Source organism: Camelus bactrianus, chromosome 24, assembly GCF_048773025.1.
Source record: "Camelus bactrianus isolate YW-2024 breed Bactrian camel chromosome 24, ASM4877302v1, whole genome shotgun sequence".
NCBI lineage: Eukaryota > Metazoa > Chordata > Mammalia > Artiodactyla > Camelidae > Camelus > Camelus bactrianus.
In genome coordinates, this window is record NC_133562.1 from 28,467,125 (window position 1) to 28,487,269 (window position 20,145).

The following is a 20,145-nucleotide window of genomic DNA, read 5'->3' on the forward strand; positions in this document are numbered from 1 at the left end:
CATCAAACCGGCACTAGGAAACACACTGAGAAACCAGAGATACAGTTTCTCCTGCATCCCAATCCATTTGTGCTAGATGAACGAACGACTCTCCACATGCTCAGTTCTGAGAGTTATGTGTGTGTGAAAGCCGTCCTTCACCTAGCTTGTTGGGAACACAAAGTTTCTTTTACGTTGCCAACTCCACTCCATACATATATATGGCGAGGTAGTAGCTCCAACTCGGTTTTACAGTGAAAACTGCAGGAACTTCAAACCGGCACTTGGAAACACAGTGAGAACCAGAGTAAAAGTTTCTCCTGCAACCTGTTCCCTTTGTGCTAGGTGAACAAACTTCTTTCCACATGCTCAGTTCTAAGAGATCAGTGTGTGTGAAAGCCGTCCTTCAACTATCTTATTGGGAACACAAAGTTGCTTTCCAGTTTATTCTCCACTCCATACATATATATGTGGAGGTACTTGCTCCAACTCGGTTTTACAGTGAAAACTGCAGGAACTTCAACCCGGCACTAGGAAACACACTAAGATAACACAGTAATAGTTTCTCTTGCAAAAAGTTCCCTTTGTGCTAAACGAACGAACTTCTCTCCACATGCTCAGTTCTGAGATATACGTGTGTTTGAAAGCCGTCCTTCATCTATCTTGTTGGGAACACAAAGTTTCTTTTCAGTTGCAAACTCCACTCAATAAATATATATGGGGAGGTACTAGCCCCAACTCGGTTTTACAGTGAAAACTGCAGGAACTTCAAACCAGAACTAGGAAACAAACTTAGAAAACAGAGAAAAAGTTTCTCCTGCAACCCGTTCCCTTTGTGCAAGATGAATGAACAACTCTACTCATGCTCAGTTCTGAGAGAAATGTGTGTATGTAAGCAGTCCTTCACATAGCTTGTTGGGAACTCAAACTTTCTTTTCACTTGCAAACTCCACTCCATACATATATATGGGGAGGTACTAGCTCCAACTCGATTTTACAGTGAAAACTGCAGGAACTTCAAACCGGCACTAGGAAACACAGTGAGAATCCAGTGTAATAGTTAATCCTGCTTCCCGTTCCCTTTGAGCTAGATGAACGAACTTCTCTCCACATGCTCAGTTCTGAGAGATACGTGTGTGTGAAAGCCATCCTTCACCTATCTTGTTGGGAACACAAAGTTTGTTTTCAGTTGCAAACTCCACTCCGTAAATATATATGGGGTGGTACTAGCCCCAACTTTATTTTACAGTGAAAACTGCAGTAACTTCAAACCGGAACTAGGAAACAACCTGAGAAACCAGAGTAAAAGATTCCCCTGCAACCCGTTCCCTTTGTGCTAGATGAACCAACGAGTCTCCAAATGCTCAGTTCTGAGAGATAAGTGTGTGTGAAAGCCATACTTCATCTACCATTTTGGGAAAACAAAGATCCTTTTAAGTTGCCAACTCCCCTCCATACATATATATGGGGAGGTACAAGCTCCAACCCGGTTTTACAGTGAAAACTGCAGGAACTTCAACCCGGCACTAGGAAACACACTGAGAAAACAGAGTAATAGTTCCTCCTGCAACCCGTTCCCTTTGTGTTAAATGAACGAACTTATATCCTCATGCTCCGTTCTGAGAGATATGTGTGTGTGAAAGCTGTTCTTCATCTATCTTGTTGGGAACACAAAGTTTCTTTTCAGTTGCAAACTCCACTCCATAAATATATATGGGGAGGTACTAACTCCAACTCGGTTTTACAGTGAAAACTGCAGGAACTTCCAACCGGAACTAGGAAACAAACTGAGAAACCAGAGTAAAAGTTTCCCCTGCAACCCGTTCCCTTTGTGCAAGATGAACAAACGACTCTCCTCATGCTCAGTTCTGAGAGATAATTGTTTGTGAATGCCGTTCTTCACATCGCTTGATGGGAACACAAAGTTTCTTTTCAGTAGCAAACACCAATCCATACATATATATAGGGAGGTACCAGCCCCAACTCGCTTTTACAGTGAAAACTGTAGGAATATCATACCGGAACTAGGAAACACACTGAGAAACCAGAGTAAAAGTTTCACGTGCAACACGTTCCCTTTTTGCAAAATGAACGAACGACTCTCCTCATGCTCAGTTCTGAGAGATAAGTGTGTGTGAAAGCCGTCCTTCAACTAGCTTGTTGGGAACACAAAGTTTCTTTTCATTTGCAAACTCCAATCCATACATATACATGAGGAGGTACCAGCTCCAACTCGGTTTTACAGTGAAAACTGTAGGAATATCAAACCGGCACTAGGAAACACAGTGAGAATATAGAGTAAGTTTCTCCTGCTTCCCGTTCCCTTTGAGCTAAATGATCGAACGTCTCTCCTCATGGTCAGTTCTGAGAGATAAGTGTGTTTGAAAGCCGTCCTTCACCTATCTTGTTGAGAACACAAAGTTTATTTTCAGGTGCAAACTCCACTCCATACATATATATGGGGAGGTAATAGCTCCAACTCGGTTTTACAGTGAAAACTGCAGGAACTTCAAACCGGCAATAGGAAACACAGTGAGAAGCAGAGTAAAAGTTTCTCCGGCAAAGTGTTCCCTTGGTACTAGTGAACAAAAGACTCTCCACATGCTCAGTAATGAGAGATAAGTGTGTGTGAAAGCCGTCCTTCACCAAGCTCGTTTGGAACACAAAGTTTCTTTTCAGTTGCAAACTCCAATCCATACATATAGATGAGGAGGTACCAGCTCCAAGTCGGTTTTACAGTGAAAAATGTAGGAATTTCAAACCGGCACTAGGAAACACAGTGATAAACCAGAGTAAAAGTTTCTCCTACATCATGTTCCCTTTGTGCTAGGTGAACCAACTTCTCTCCACATGCTCAGTTCTAAGAGATCAGTGTGTGTGAAAGCCGACCTTCACCTATCTTATTGGGAACACAAAGTTTCTTTTAAGTTTCAAACTCCATTACATTCATATATGTGGGGAGGTACTAGCTCCTACTCGGTTTTACAGTGAAAACTGCAGGAACATCAAACTGGCACTAGGAAACACACTGAGAAACCAGAGATACAGTTTCTCCAGCATCCCAATCCATTTGTGCTAGAAGAACGAACGACTCTCCACATGCTCAGTTCTGAGAGTTAAGTGTGTGTGAAAGCCGTCCTTCACCTAGCTTGTTGGAAACACAAAGTTTCTTTTACGTTGCCAACTCCACTCCATAAATATATATGGGGAGGTACTAACTCCAACTCGGTTTTACAGTGAAAACTGCAGGAACTTCCAACCGGAACTAGGAAACAAACTGAGAAACCAGAGTAAAAGTTTCCCCTGCAACCCGTTCCCTTTGTGCAAGATGAACAAACGACTCTCCTCATGCTCAGTTCTGAGAGATAATTGTTTGTGAATGCCGTTCTTCACATCGCTTGATGGGAACACAAAGTTTCTTTTCAGTAGCAAACACCAATCCATACATATATATAGGGAGGTACCAGCCCCAACTCGCTTTTACAGTGAAAACTGTAGGAATATCATACCGGAACTAGGAAACACACTGAGAAACCAGAGTAAAAGTTTCACGTGCAACACGTTCCCTTTTTGCAAAATGAACGAACGACTCTCCTCATGCTCAGTTCTGAGAGATAAGTGTGTGTGAAAGCCGTCCTTCAACTAGCTTGTTGGGAACACAAAGTTTCTTTTCATTTGCAAACTCCAATCCATACATATACATGAGGAGGTACCAGCTCCAACTCGGTTTTACAGTGAAAACTGTAGGAATATCAAACCGGCACTAGGAAACACAGTGAGAATATAGAGTAAGTTTCTCCTGCTTCCCGTTCCCTTTGAGCTAAATGATCGAACGTCTCTCCTCATGGTCAGTTCTGAGAGATAAGTGTGTTTGAAAGCCGTCCTTCACCTATCTTTTTGAGAACACAAAGTTTATTTTCAGGTGCAAACTCCACTCCATACATATATATGGGGAGGTAATAGCTCCAACTCGGTTTTACAGTGAAAACTGCAGGAACTTCAAACCGGCAATAGGAAACACAGTGAGAAGCAGAGTAAAAGTTTCTCCGGCAAAGTGTTCCCTTGGTACTAGTGAACAAAAGACTCTCCACATGCTCAGTTATGAGAGATAAGTGTGTGTGAAAGCCGTCCTTCACCAAGCTCGTTTGGAACACAAAGTTTCTTTTCAGTTGCAAACTCCAATCCATACATATAGATGAGGAGGTACCAGCTCCAAGTCGGTTTTACAGTGAAAAATGTAGGAATTTCAAACCGGCACTAGGAAACACAGTGATAAACCAGAGTAAAAGTTTCTCCTACATCATGTTCCCTTTGTGCTAGGTGAACCAACTTCTCTCCACATGCTCAGTTCTAAGAGATCAGTGTGTGTGAAAGCCGACCTTCACCTATCTTATTGGGAACACAAAGTTTCTTTTAAGTTTCAAACTCCATTACATTCATATATGTGGGGAGGTACTAGCTCCTACTCGGTTTTACAGTGAAAACTGCAGGAACATCAAACCGGCACTAGGAAACACACTGAGAAACCAGAGATACAGTTTCTCCTGCATCCCAATCCATTTGTGCTAGATGAACGAACGACTCTCCACATGCTCAGTTCTGAGAGTTATGTGTGTGTGAAAGCCGTCCTTCACCTAGCTTGTTGGGAACACAAAGTTTCTTTTACGTTGCCAACTCCACTCCATACATATATATGGCGAGGTAGTAGCTCCAACTCGGTTTTACAGTGAAAACTGCAGGAACTTCAAACCGGCACTTGGAAACACAGTGAGAACCAGAGTAAAAGTTTCTCCTGCAACCTGTTCCCTTTGTGCTAGGTGAACAAACTTCTTTCCACATGCTCAGTTCTAAGAGATCAGTGTGTGTGAAAGCCGTCCTTCAACTATCTTATTGGGAACACAAAGTTGCTTTCCAGTTTATTCTCCACTCCATACATATATATGTGGAGGTACTTGCTCCAACTCGGTTTTACAGTGAAAACTGCAGGAACTTCAACCCGGCACTAGGAAACACACTAAGATAACACAGTAATAGTTTCTCTTGCAAAAAGTTCCCTTTGTGCTAAACGAACGAACTTCTCTCCACATGCTCAGTTCTGAGATATACGTGTGTTTGAAAGCCGTCCTTCATCTATCTTGTTGGGAACACAAAGTTTCTTTTCAGTTGCAAACTCCACTCAATAAATATATATGGGGAGGTACTAGCCCCAACTCGGTTTTACAGTGAAAACTGCAGGAACTTCAAACCAGAACTAGGAAACAAACTTAGAAAACAGAGAAAAAGTTTCTCCTGCAACCCGTTCCCTTTGTGCAAGATGAATGAACAACTCTACTCATGCTCAGTTCTGAGAGAAATGTGTGTATGTAAGCAGTCCTTCACATAGCTTGTTGGGAACTCAAACTTTCTTTTCACTTGCAAACTCCACTCCATACATATATATGGGGAGGTACTAGCTCCAACTCGATTTTACAGTGAAAACTGCAGGAACTTCAAACCGGCACTAGGAAACACAGTGAGAATCCAGTGTAATAGTTAATCCTGCTTCCCGTTCCCTTTGAGCTAGATGAACGAACTTCTCTCCACATGCTCAGTTCTGAGAGATACGTGTGTGTGAAAGCCATCCTTCACCTATCTTGTTGGGAACACAAAGTTTGTTTTCAGTTGCAAACTCCACTCCGTAAATATATATGGGGTGGTACTAGCCCCAACTTTATTTTACAGTGAAAACTGCAGTAACTTCAAACCGGAACTAGGAAACAACCTGAGAAACCAGAGTAAAAGATTCCCCTGCAACCCGTTCCCTTTGTGCTAGATGAACCAACGAGTCTCCAAATGCTCAGTTCTGAGAGATAAGTGTGTGTGAAAGCCATACTTCATCTACCATTTTGGGAAAACAAAGATCCTTTTAAGTTGCCAACTCCCCTCCATACATATATATGGGGAGGTACAAGCTCCAACCCGGTTTTACAGTGAAAACTGCAGGAACTTCAACCCGGCACTAGGAAACACACTGAGAAAACAGAGTAATAGTTCCTCCTGCAACCCGTTCCCTTTGTGTTAAATGAACGAACTTATATCCTCATGCTCCGTTCTGAGAGATATGTGTGTGTGAAAGCTGTTCTTCATCTATCTTGTTGGGAACACAAAGTTTCTTTTCAGTTGCAAACTCCACTCCATAAATATATATGGGGAGGTACTAACTCCAACTCGGTTTTACAGTGAAAACTGCAGGAACTTCCAACCGGAACTAGGAAACAAACTGAGAAACCAGAGTAAAAGTTTCCCCTGCAACCCGTTCCCTTTGTGCAAGATGAACAAACGACTCTCCTCATGCTCAGTTCTGAGAGATAATTGTTTGTGAATGCCGTTCTTCACATCGCTTGATGGGAACACAAAGTTTCTTTTCAGTAGCAAACACCAATCCATACATATATATAGGGAGGTACCAGCCCCAACTCGCTTTTACAGTGAAAACTGTAGGAATATCATACCGGAACTAGGAAACACACTGAGAAACCAGAGTAAAAGTTTCACGTGCAACACGTTCCCTTTTTGCAAAATGAACGAACGACTCTCCTCATGCTCAGTTCTGAGAGATAAGTGTGTGTGAAAGCCGTCCTTCAACTAGCTTGTTGGGAACACAAAGTTTCTTTTCATTTGCAAACTCCAATCCATACATATACATGAGGAGGTACCAGCTCCAACTCGGTTTTACAGTGAAAACTGTAGGAATATCAAACCGGCACTAGGAAACACAGTGAGAATATAGAGTAAGTTTCTCCTGCTTCCCGTTCCCTTTGAGCTAAATGATCGAACGTCTCTCCTCATGGTCAGTTCTGAGAGATAAGTGTGTTTGAAAGCCGTCCTTCACCTATCTTGTTGAGAACACAAAGTTTATTTTCAGGTGCAAACTCCACTCCATACATATATATGGGGAGGTAATAGCTCCAACTCGGTTTTACAGTGAAAACTGCAGGAACTTCAAACCGGCAATAGGAAACACAGTGAGAAGCAGAGTAAAAGTTTCTCCGGCAAAGTGTTCCCTTGGTACTAGTGAACAAAAGACTCTCCACATGCTCAGTTATGAGAGATAAGTGTGTGTGAAAGCCGTCCTTCACCAAGCTCGTTTGGAACACAAAGTTTCTTTTCAGTTGCAAACTCCAATCCATACATATAGATGAGGAGGTACCAGCTCCAAGTCGGTTTTACAGTGAAAAATGTAGGAATTTCAAACCGGCACTAGGAAACACAGTGATAAACCAGAGTAAAAGTTTCTCCTACATCATGTTCCCTTTGTGCTAGGTGAACCAACTTCTCTCCACATGCTCAGTTCTAAGAGATCAGTGTGTGTGAAAGCCGACCTTCACCTATCTTATTGGGAACACAAAGTTTCTTTTAAGTTTCAAACTCCATTACATTCATATATGTGGGGAGGTACTAGCTCCTACTCGGTTTTACAGTGAAAACTGCAGGAACATCAAACTGGCACTAGGAAACACACTGAGAAACCAGAGATACAGTTTCTCCAGCATCCCAATCCATTTGTGCTAGAAGAACGAACGACTCTCCACATGCTCAGTTCTGAGAGTTAAGTGTGTGTGAAAGCCGTCCTTCACCTAGCTTGTTGGAAACACAAAGTTTCTTTTACGTTGCCAACTCCACTCCATACATATATATGGCGAGGTAGTAGCTCCAACTCGGTTTTACAGTGAAAACTGCAGGAACTTCAAACCGGCACTAGGAAACACAGTGAGAACCAGAGTAAAAGTTTCTCGTGCAAACTGTTCCATTTGTGCTAGTGAACGAACGACTCTCCACATGCTCAGTTCTGAGAGATTAGTGTGTGTGAAAGCCGTTCTTCACATTGATTTATGGGAACACAATGTTTCTTTTCAGTAGCAAATCCAATCCATACATATATAAGGGGAGGTACAAGCTCCAACTCGGTTTTACAGTGAAAACTGTAGGAACTTCAAAACGGCACTAGGAAACACACCGAGAAACCAGAGTAAAAGTTTCTCCAGCAAACCATTCCCTTTGTGCTTGATGAACGAACGTCTCTCCACATGCCCAGTTCTGAAAGTTAAGTGTGTGTGAAAGCCGTCCTTCACCTAGCTTGTTGGGAACACAAAGATTCTTTTCCGTTGCAAACCCCACTCCATACATATATACGGGGAGGTACCAGATCCAACTCTGTTTTACAGTGAAAACTGCAGGAATTTCAAACCGGCACGAGGAAACACACTGAGAAACCAGAGTAAAACTTTCTCCTGCAACCTGTTCCCTTTGTGCTAGGTGAACAAACTTCTTTCCACATGCTCAGTTCTAAGAGATCAGTGTGTGTGAAAGACGTCCTTCATCTATCTTATTGGGAACACAAAGTTGCTTTCCAGTTTATACTCCACTCCATTCATATATATGGGGAGGTACTAGCTCAACTCGGTTTAACAGTGAATACTGCAGAAACTTCAAAACGGCACTAGGAAACACACTGAGAAAACAGAGAAAAGATTATCCTGCAACCGGTTCCCTTTGTGCTAAATGAACGAACATCTCTCCACATGCTCAGTTCTGAGAGATAAGTGTGTGTGAAAGCTGTCCTTCAACTATGTTGTTGGGAACACAAAGTTTCTTTTCAGTTGCAAACTCCACTCAATAAATATATATGGGGAGGTACTAGCCCCAACTCGGTTTTACAGTGAAAACTGCAGGAACTTCAAACCAGAACTAGGAAACAAACTTAGAAAACAGAGAAAAAGTTTCTCCTGCAACCCGTTCCCTTTGTGCAAAATGAACGAACAACTCTACTCATGCTAAGTTCTGAGAGAAAAGTGTGTATGTAAGCAGTCCTTCACATAGCTTGTTGGGAACTCAAACTTTCTTTTCACTTGCAAACTCCACTCCATACATATATATGGGGAGGTACTAGCTCCAACTCGATTTTACAGTGAAAACTGCAGGAACTTCAAACCGGCACTAAGAAACACAGTGAGATTCCAGTGTAATAGATTCTCCTGCTTCCCGTTCCCTTTGAGCTAGATGAACGAAATTCTCTCCACATGCTCAGTTCTGAGAGATACGTGTGTGTGAAAGCCATACTTCACATATCTTATTGGGAACACAAAGATTCTTTTCAGTTGCAAACTCCACTCCATACATATATATGGGGAGGTACTAGCCCCAACTCGGTTTTACAGTGAAAACTGCAGGAACTTCAAACCGGAACTAGGAAACAAACTGAGAAACCAGAGATAAAGTTTCTCCTGAAACCCGTTCACTTTGTGCAAGATGAACAAAAGACTCATCTCATGCTAAGTTCTGAGAGATAAGTGTATGTGAACGCAGTACTTCACCTTGCTTGTTGGGAACACAAAGTTTCTTTTCACTTGCAAACTCCACTCCATACATATATATGGGGAGGTACTAGCTCCAACTCGGTTTTACAGTGAAAACTGCAGGAACTTCAAACCGGCACTAGAAAACACAGTGAGAAAATTGAGTAAATGTTTCTCATGCTTAGTGTTCCCTTTGTGTTAAATGAATGAACGTCTCTCCACATGCTCAGTTCTCAGAGATAAGTTTGTGTTAAAGCCGTCCTTCAACTAGATTGTTGGGAACACAAAGTTTCTTTTCATTTGCATACTCCACTGCATACATATATATGGGGAAGTACTAGCTCCAACACGGTTTTACAGTGAAAACTGCAGGAAATTAAAAACGGCACTGGGAAACAAGTGAGAATTTAGAGTAATAGTTTCCCTTGCTTCCCGTTCCAGTTGAGCTAAATGATAGTACGTCTCACCACATGCTCAGTTCTGAGAGATAAGTGTGTGTGAAGCCATCCTTTACCTAGCTTGTTGGGAACACAAAGTTTTTTTTCAGTTGCAAACTCCACTCCATACATATATATGGGGAGGTAATAGCTCCAACTCGGTTTTACAGTGAAAACTGCAGGAACTTCAAACTGGCACTAGGAAACACAGTGAGAACCAGAGTAAAAGTTTCTCCTGCAAACTGTTCCCTTTGTGCTAGTGAACGAACGACTCTCCACATGCTCAGTTCTGAGAGATAAGTGTGTGTGAAAGCCGTCTTTCACCTATCTTGTTGGGAACACTAAGTTTCTTTTCAGTTTCAAACACCGTTACATTCATATATGTGGGGAGGTACTAGCTCCAACTCGGTTTTACAGTGAAAACTGCAGGAACATCAAACCGGCACTAGGAAACACACTGAGAAGACAGAGTTTAAGTTTCTCCTGCAACCCATTCCATTTGTGCTAGATGAACGAACGACTCTCCACATGCTCAGGTCTGAGAGATAAGTGTGTGTGAAAGGAGTAATTCACCTAGCTTTTTGGGAACACATAGTTTCATTTCAGTTGGAAACGCCACTCCATACATATATATGGGGAGATCCTAGCTCCAACTCGGTTTTACAGGGATAACTGTAGGAAGTTCAAACCGGCACTAGGAAACACACTGAGAAACCAGTAAAAGTTTCAACAGCAACCCATTCTGTTTGTGCTAGATTAACGAACGACTCTCCACATGCTCATTTCTGAGAGATAAGTGTGTGTGATTGCCGTCCTTCACTTATCTTGTTGGAAACACAATGTTACTTTTACGTTGAAAACGGCACTCCATACATATATAAGGGGAGGCACAAGCTCCAACTCGGTTTTACAGTGAAAAATGCAGGAACTTCAAACCGGCACTAGGAAACACAGTGAGAAACCAGAGTAATAGTTTCTCCTGCTTCCCGTTCCTTTTGAGCTAGATGAACGAACTTCTCTCCACATGCTCAGTTCTGAGAGATACGTGAGTGTGAAAGCCGTCCTTCACCTATCTTGTTGGGAACACAAAGTTTCTTTTCAGTTGCAAACTCCACTGCATAAATATATATGGGGAGGTACTAGCTCCAACTCGATTTTGCAGTGAAAACTGCAGGAAATTCAAACCGGAACTAGGAAAGAATCTGAGAATCCAGAGTAAAAGATTCCCCTGCAACCCGTTCCATTTGTGCTAGATGAACGAACGAGTCTCCAAATGATCTGTTCTGAGAGATAAGTGTGTGTGAAACCCGTCCTTCAACTAGCATTTTGGGAACACAAAGTTTCTTTTAAGTTGCCAACTCCCCTCCATACATATATATGGGGAGGTACAAGCTCCAACCCGGTTTTACAGTGAAAACTGCAGGAACTTCAACCCGGCACTAGGAAACACACTGAGAAAACAGAGTAATAGTTCCTCCTGCAACCCGTTCCCTTTGTGTTAAATGAACGAACTTATATCCTCATGCTCAGTTCTGAGAGATATGTGTGTGTGAAAGCTGTTCTTCAACTATCTTGTTGGGAACACAAAGTTTCTTTTCAGTTGCAAACTCCACTCCATAAATATATATGGGGAGGTACTAACTCCAACTCGGTTTTACAGTGAAAAATGCAGGAAATTCAAACCGGAACTAGGAAAGAAACTGAGAATCCAGAGTAAAAGATTCCCCTGCAACCCGTTCCATTTGTGCTAGATGAACGAACGAGTCTCCAAATGCTCAGTTCTGAGAGATAAGTGTGTGTGAAAGCCGTCCTTCAACTAGCATTTTGGGAACACAAAGTTTCTTTTAAGTTGCCAACTCCCCTCCATACATATATATGGGGAGGTACAAGCTCCAACCCGGTTTTACAGTGAAAACTGCAGGAACTTCAACCCGGCACTAGGAAACACACTGAGAAAACAGAGTAATAGTTCCTCCTGCAACCCGTTCCCTTTGTGTTAAATGAACGAACTTATATCCTCATGCTCCGTTCTGAGAGATATGTGTGTGTGAAAGCTGTTCTTCATCTATCTTGTTGGGAACACAAAGTTTCTTTTCAGTTGCAAACTCCACTCCATAAATATATATGGGGAGGTACTAACTCCAACTCGGTTTTACAGTGAAAACTGCAGGAACTTCCAACCGGAACTAGGAAACAAACTGAGAAACCAGAGTAAAAGTTTCCCCTGCAACCCGTTCCCTTTGTGCAAGATGAACAAACGACTCTCCTCATGCTCAGTTCTGAGAGATAATTGTTTGTGAATGCCGTTCTTCACATCGCTTGATGGGAACACAAAGTTTCTTTTCAGTAGCAAACACCAATCCATACATATATATAGGGAGGTACCAGCCCCAACTCGCTTTTACAGTGAAAACTGTAGGAATATCATACCGGAACTAGGAAACACACTGAGAAACCAGAGTAAAAGTTTCACGTGCAACACGTTCCCTTTTTGCAAAATGAACGAACGACTCTCCTCATGCTCAGTTCTGAGAGATAAGTGTGTGTGAAAGCCGTCCTTCAACTAGCTTGTTGGGAACACAAAGTTTCTTTTCATTTGCAAACTCCAATCCATACATATACATGAGGAGGTACCAGCTCCAACTCGGTTTTACAGTGAAAACTGTAGGAATATCAAACCGGCACTAGGAAACACAGTGAGAATATAGAGTAAGTTTCTCCTGCTTCCCGTTCCCTTTGAGCTAAATGATCGAACGTCTCTCCTCATGGTCAGTTCTGAGAGATAAGTGTGTTTGAAAGCCGTCCTTCACCTATCTTTTTGAGAACACAAAGTTTATTTTCAGGTGCAAACTCCACTCCATACATATATATGGGGAGGTAATAGCTCCAACTCGGTTTTACAGTGAAAACTGCAGGAACTTCAAACCGGCAATAGGAAACACAGTGAGAAGCAGAGTAAAAGTTTCTCCGGCAAAGTGTTCCCTTGGTACTAGTGAACAAAAGACTCTCCACATGCTCAGTTATGAGAGATAAGTGTGTGTGAAAGCCGTCCTTCACCAAGCTCGTTTGGAACACAAAGTTTCTTTTCAGTTGCAAACTCCAATCCATACATATAGATGAGGAGGTACCAGCTCCAAGTCGGTTTTACAGTGAAAAATGTAGGAATTTCAAACCGGCACTAGGAAACACAGTGATAAACCAGAGTAAAAGTTTCTCCTACATCATGTTCCCTTTGTGCTAGGTGAACCAACTTCTCTCCACATGCTCAGTTCTAAGAGATCAGTGTGTGTGAAAGCCGACCTTCACCTATCTTATTGGGAACACAAAGTTTCTTTTAAGTTTCAAACTCCATTACATTCATATATGTGGGGAGGTACTAGCTCCTACTCGGTTTTACAGTGAAAACTGCAGGAACATCAAACCGGCACTAGGAAACACACTGAGAAACCAGAGATACAGTTTCTCCTGCATCCCAATCCATTTGTGCTAGATGAACGAACGACTCTCCACATGCTCAGTTCTGAGAGTTATGTGTGTGTGAAAGCCGTCCTTCACCTAGCTTGTTGGGAACACAAAGTTTCTTTTACGTTGCCAACTCCACTCCATACATATATATGGCGAGGTAGTAGCTCCAACTCGGTTTTACAGTGAAAACTGCAGGAACTTCAAACCGGCACTTGGAAACACAGTGAGAACCAGAGTAAAAGTTTCTCCTGCAACCTGTTCCCTTTGTGCTAGGTGAACAAACTTCTTTCCACATGCTCAGTTCTAAGAGATCAGTGTGTGTGAAAGCCGTCCTTCATCTATCTTATTGGGAACACAAAGTTGCTTTCCAGTATATTCTCCACTCCATACATATATAGGTGGAGGTACTTGCTCCAACTCGGTTTTACAGTGAAAACTGCAGGAACTTCAACCCGGCACTAGGAAACACACTAAGATAACACAGTAATAGTTTCTCTTGCAAAAAGTTCCCTTTGTGCTAAACGAACGAACTTCTCTCCACATGCTCAGTTCTGAGATATACGTGTGTTTGAAAGCCGTCCTTCATCTATCTTGTTGGGAACACAAAGTTTCTTTTCAGTTGCAAACTCCACTCAATAAATATATATGGGGAGGTACTAGCCCCAACTCGGTTTTACAGTGAAAACTGCAGGAACTTCAAACCAGAACTAGGAAACAAACTTAGAAAACAGAGAAAAAGTTTCTCCTGCAACCCGTTCCCTTTGTGCAAAATGAACGAACAACTCTACTCATGCTAAGTTCTGAGAGAAAAGTGTGTATGTAAGCAGTCCTTCACATAGCTTGTTGGGAACTCAAACTTTCTTTTCACTTGCAAACTCCACTCCATACATATATATGGGGAGGTACTAGCTCCAACTCGATTTTACAGTGAAAACTGCAGGAACTTCAAACCGGCACTAAGAAACACAGTGAGATTCCAGTGTAATAGATTCTCCTGCTTCCCGTTCCCTTTGAGCTAGATGAACGAAATTCTCTCCACATGCTCAGTTCTGAGAGATACGTGTGTGTGAAAGCCATACTTCACATATCTTATTGGGAACACAAAGATTCTTTTCAGTTGCAAACTCCACTCCATACATATATATGGGGAGGTACTAGCCCCAACTCGGTTTTACAGTGAAAACTGCAGGAACTTCAAACCGGAACTAGGAAACAAACTGAGAAACCAGAGATAAAGTTTCTCCTGAAACCTGTTCACTTTGTGCAAGATGAACAAAAGACTCATCTCATGCTAAGTTCTGAGAGATAAGTGTATGTGAACGCAGTACTTCACCTTGCTTGTTGGGAACACAAAGTTTCTTTTCACTTGCAAACTCCACTCCATACATATATATGGGGAGGTACTAGCTCCAACTCGGTTTTACAGTGAAAACTGCAGGAACTTCAAACCGGCACTAGAAAACACAGTGAGAAAATTGAGTAAATGTTTCTCATGCTTAGTGTTCCCTTTGTGTTAAATGAATGAACGTCTCTCCACATGCTCAGTTCTCAGAGATAAGTTTGTGTTAAAGCCGTCCTTCAACTAGATTGTTGGGAACACAAAGTTTCTTTTCATTTGCATACTCCACTGCATACATATATATGGGGAAGTACTAGCTCCAACACGGTTTTACAGTGAAAACTGCAGGAAATTAAAAACAGCACTGGGAAACAAGTGAGAATTTAGAGTAATAGTTTCCCTTGCTTCCCGTTCCAGTTGAGCTAAATGATAGTACGTCTCACCACATGCTCAGTTCTGAGAGATAAGTGTGTGTGAAGCCATCCTTTACCTAGCTTGTTGGGAACACAAAGTTTTTTTTCAGTTGCAAACTCCACTCCATACATATATATGGGGAGGTAATAGCTCCAACTCGGTTTTACAGTGAAAACTGCAGGAACTTCAAACTGGCATTAGGAAACACAGTGAGAACCAGAGTAAAAGTTTCTCCTGCAAACTGTTCCCTTTGTGCTAGTGAACGAACGACTCTCCACATGCTCAGTTCTGAGAGATAAGTGTGTGTGAAAGCCGTCTTTCACCTATCTTGTTGGGAACACTAAGTTTCTTTTCAGTTTCAAACACCGTTACATTCATATATGTGGGGAGGTACTAGCTCCAACTCGGTTTTACAGTGAAAACTGCAGGAACATCAAACCGGCACTAGGAAACACACTGAGAAGACAGAGTTTAAGTTTCTCCTGCAACCCATTCCATTTGTGCTAGATGAACGAACGACTCTCCACATGCTCAGGTCTGAGAGATAAGTGTGTGTGAAAGGAGTAATTCACCAAGCTTTTTGGGAACACATAGTTTCATTTCAGTTGGAAACGCCACTCCATACATATATATGGGGAGATCCTAGCTCCAACTCGGTTTTACAGGGATAACTGTAGGAAGTTCAAACCGGCACTAGGAAACACACTGAGAAACCAGTAAAAGTTTCAACAGCAACCCATTCTGTTTGTGCTAGATTAACGAACGACTCTCCACATGCTCATTTCTGAGAGATAAGTGTGTGTGATTGCCGTCCTTCACTTATCTTGTTGGGAACACAATGTTACTTTTACGTTGCAAACGGCACTCCATACATATATAAGGGGAGGCACTAGCTCCAACTCGGTTTTACAGTGAAAAATGCAGGAACTTCAAACCGGCACTAGGAAACACAGTGAGAAACCAGAGTAATAGTTTCTCCTGCTTCCCGTTCCTTTTGAGCTAGATGAACGAACTTCTCTCCACATGCTCAGTTCTGAGAGATACGTGAGTGTGAAAGCCGTCCTTCACCTATCTTGTTGGGAACACAAAGTTTCTTTTCAGTTGCAAACTCCACTGCATAAATATATATGGGGAGGTACTAGCTCCAACTCGATTTTGCAGTGAAAACTGCAGGAAATTCAAACCGGAACTAGGAAAGAATCTGAGAATCCAGAGTAAAAGATTCCCCTGCAACCCGTTCCATTTGTGCTAGATGAACGAACGAGTCTCCAAATGATCTGTTCTGAGAGATAAGTGTGTGTGAAACCCGTCCTTCAACTAGCATTTTGGGAACACAAAGTTTCTTTTAAGTTGCCAACTCCCCTCCATACATATATATGGGGAGGTACAAGCTCCAACCCGGTTTTACAGTGAAAACTGCAGGAACTTCAACCCGGCACTAGGAAACACACTGAGAAAACAGAGTAATAGTTCCTCCTGCAACCCGTTCCCTTTGTGTTAAATGAACGAACTTATATCCTCATGCTCAGTTCTGAGAGATATGTGTGTGTGAAAGCTGTTCTTCATCTATCTTGTTGGGAACACAAAGTTTCTTTTCAGTTGCAAACTCCACTCCATAAATATATATGGGGAGGTACTAACTCCAACTCGGTTTTACAGTGAAAACTGCAGGAACTTCAAACCGGAACTAGGAAACAAACTGAGAAACCAGAGTAAAAGTTTCCCCTGCAACCCGTTCCCTTTGTGCAAGATGAACAAACGACTCTCCTCATGCTCAGTTCTGAGATATAATTGTTTGTGAATGCGGTTCTTCACATCGCTTGATGGGAACACAAAATTTCTTTTCAGTAGCAAACTCCAATCCATACATATATATGGGGAGGTACCAGCTCCAACTCGCTTTTACAGTGAAAACTGTAGGAATATCATACCGGCACTAGGAAACACAGTGAGAATATAGAGTAAGTTTCTCCTGCATCCCGTTCCCTTTGAGCTAAATGATCGAACGTCTCTCCTCATGGTCAGTTCTGAGAGATAAGTGTGTTTGAAAGCCGTCCTTCACCTAGCTTGTTGAGAACACAAAGTTTATTTTCAGGTGCAAACTCCACTCCAAACATATATATGGGGAGGTAATAGCTCCAACTCGGTTTTACAGTGAAAACTGCAGGAACTTCAAACCGGCACTAGGAAACACAGTGAGAAGCAGAGTAAAAGTTTCTCCGGCAAAGTGTTCCCTTGGTACTAGTGAACAAAAGACTCTCCACATGCTCAGTTATGAGAGATAAGTGTGTGTGAAAGCCGTCCTTCACCTAGCTTGTTGAGAACACAAAGTTTCTTTTCAGTTGCAATCTCCAATCCATACATATACATGAGGAGGTACCAGCTCCAATTCAGTTTACAGTGAAAAATGTAGAAACTTCAAACCGACACTAGGAAACACACTAAGAAACCAGAGTAAAAGTTTCTCCTACAACCCGTTCCCTTAGTGCTACATGAACGAACGTATTTCCACATGCTCAGTTCTGAGAGATAAGTGTGTGTGAAAGCCGTTCTTCACATTGCTTGATGGGAACACAAAGTTTGTTTTCAGTACCAAACACCAATCCATACATATATATGGGGAGGAAAAGCTCCAACTCTGTTTTACAGTGAAAACTGTAGGAACTTCAAAACGGCACTAATAAACACACTGAGAAACCAGAGTAAAAGTTCCTCCTGCAACACTTTCCCTTTGTGGTAGATGAACGAACGTCTTTCCACATGCTCAGTTCTGAGAGATAACTGTGTTTGAAAGCCGTCCTTCACCTAGCTAGTTGGTAAAACAATGTTTCTTTTCAGTTTCAAATTCCACAACATTCATATATGCGGGGAGTTACTAGCTCCAACACTGTTTTACAGTGAAAACTGCAAGAACTTCAAACCGGCACTAGGAAACACAGTGAGAAAATAGAGTAAAGGTTTCTCCTGCTTCCCGATCCTTTTGAGCTAAATGAACAAACGTCTCTCCACATGCTCAGTCCTCAGAGATAAGTTTGTGTTAAGCCGTCCTTCACCTAGCTTGTTGGGAACACAAAGTTTGTTTTCAGTTGCATACTCCACTCCATATATATATGAGGAAGAACTAGATCCAACTCAGTTTTACAGTGAAAACAGCAGGAACATCAAAACGGCAAGAGGAAACACACTGAGAAACCAGAGTAAATGTTTCCCCTGCAACCCGTTCCCTTTGGGCTAGATGAACAATCGACTCTCCACATGCTCAGTTCTGAGAGATAAGTGTGTGTGAAAGCCGTCCTTCACCTAGCTTGTTGGGAACACAAAGTTTCTTTTCCGTTGCCAACTCCACTCCATACATATATAAGGGGAGGTACCAGATCCAACTCGGTTTTACAGTGAAAACTGCAGGAACTTCAAACTGGCACTAGGAAACACAGTGATTAACCAGAGTAAAAGTTTCTCCTGCATCCTGTTCCCTTTGTGCTAGGTGAACCAACTTCTCTCCACATGCTCAGTTCTAAGAGATCAGTGTGTGTGAAAGCCGTCCTTCAACTATCTTATTGGGAACACAAAGGTTCTTTTCAGTTGCCAACTCCACTCCATACATATATATGGGGAGGTAAAAGCTCCAACTCGGTTTTACAGTGAAAACTGCAGGAACTTAAAACCGGCACTAGGAAACACAGTGAGAAACCAGAGTAAATGTTTCTCCTGCTTCCCGTTCCCTTTGAGCTAGATGAACGAAATTCCCTCCATATGCTCAGTTCTGAGAGATACGTGTGTGTGAAAGCCGTCCTTCATCTATCTTGTTGGGAACACAAAGTTTCTTTTCAGTTGCAAACAACACTCCATAAATATATATGGCGAGGTACTAGCTCCAACTCGGTTTTACAGTGAAAACTGCAGGAACTTCAACCTGGAAGTAGGAAAGAAAGTGAGAAACCAGAGTAAAAGTTTCACCTGCAAACAGTTCCCTTTGTGCTAGATGAACGAACGAGTCTCCAAATGCTCAGTTCTGAGAGATATGTGTGTGTGATAGCCGTCTTTCACCTAGCATGTTTGGAACACAAAGTTTCTTTTAAGATGCAAACTACACTCCATACATATATATGGGAAGATACTAGCTCCAACTCGGTTTTACAGTGAAAACTGCAGGAACTTCAAACCGGCACTAGGAAACACAGTGAGAACCAGATTAAAAGTTTCTCCTGCAAAGTGTTCCCTTGGTGCTAGTGAAAGAACGACTCTCCACATGCACAGTTCTGAGAGATAAGTGTGTGTGAAAGCTGTCCTTCACCTAGCTTGTTGGGAACACAAAGTTTCTTTTCAGTTGCAAACTCCAATCCATACATATACATGAGGAGGTACCAGCTCCAAGTCAGTTTTACAGTGAAAACTGCAGGAACTTCAAACCGGCACTAGGAAACATAATGAGAAACCAGAGTAAAATTTCTCCTGCAACCTGTTCTCTCTGTGCTAGGTGAACAAACTTCTCTGCACATGCTCAGTTCTGAGAGATAAGTGTGTGTGAAAGCCGTTCTTCACCTAGCTTGTTGGGAACACAAAGTTTCTTTAAGTTGCACACTCCACTCCATACATATATAAGGGAAGGTACCAGCTCCAAATCGGTTTTACAGTGAAAACTGTAGGAACATCAAATCGACACTAGGAAACACACTGAGAAACCAGAGTAAAAGTTTCTCCTGCAACCCGTTCCCTTTGTTCTTGATGAACGAAAGTCTATCCACATGCTCAGTTCTGAGAGATAATTGTGTGTGAAAGCCGTTCTTCACCTTGCTTGAGGGGAACACAAAGTTTCTTTTCAGTTGCAAACTCCACTCCATACTTATATATGGGGAGGTACAAGCTCCAATTCGGTTTTACAGTGAAAAATGTAGGAACTTCAAAACGGCACTAGGAAACTCACCGAGATACCAGAGTAAACGTATCTCCAGCAACCCATTCCTTTGTGCTTGATGAACGAAAGTCTCTCCACATGCTGATTTCTGAGAGGTAAGTGTGTGTGAAAGCCGTCCTTCACCTAGCTTGTTGTGAACACAAAGTTTCTTTTCAGTTGCAAACTCCACTCCATACATATATATGAGGAGGTACCAGCTCCAACTCGGTTTTACAGTGAAAAATGCTGGAACTTCAAAACGGCACTAGGAAACACACTGAG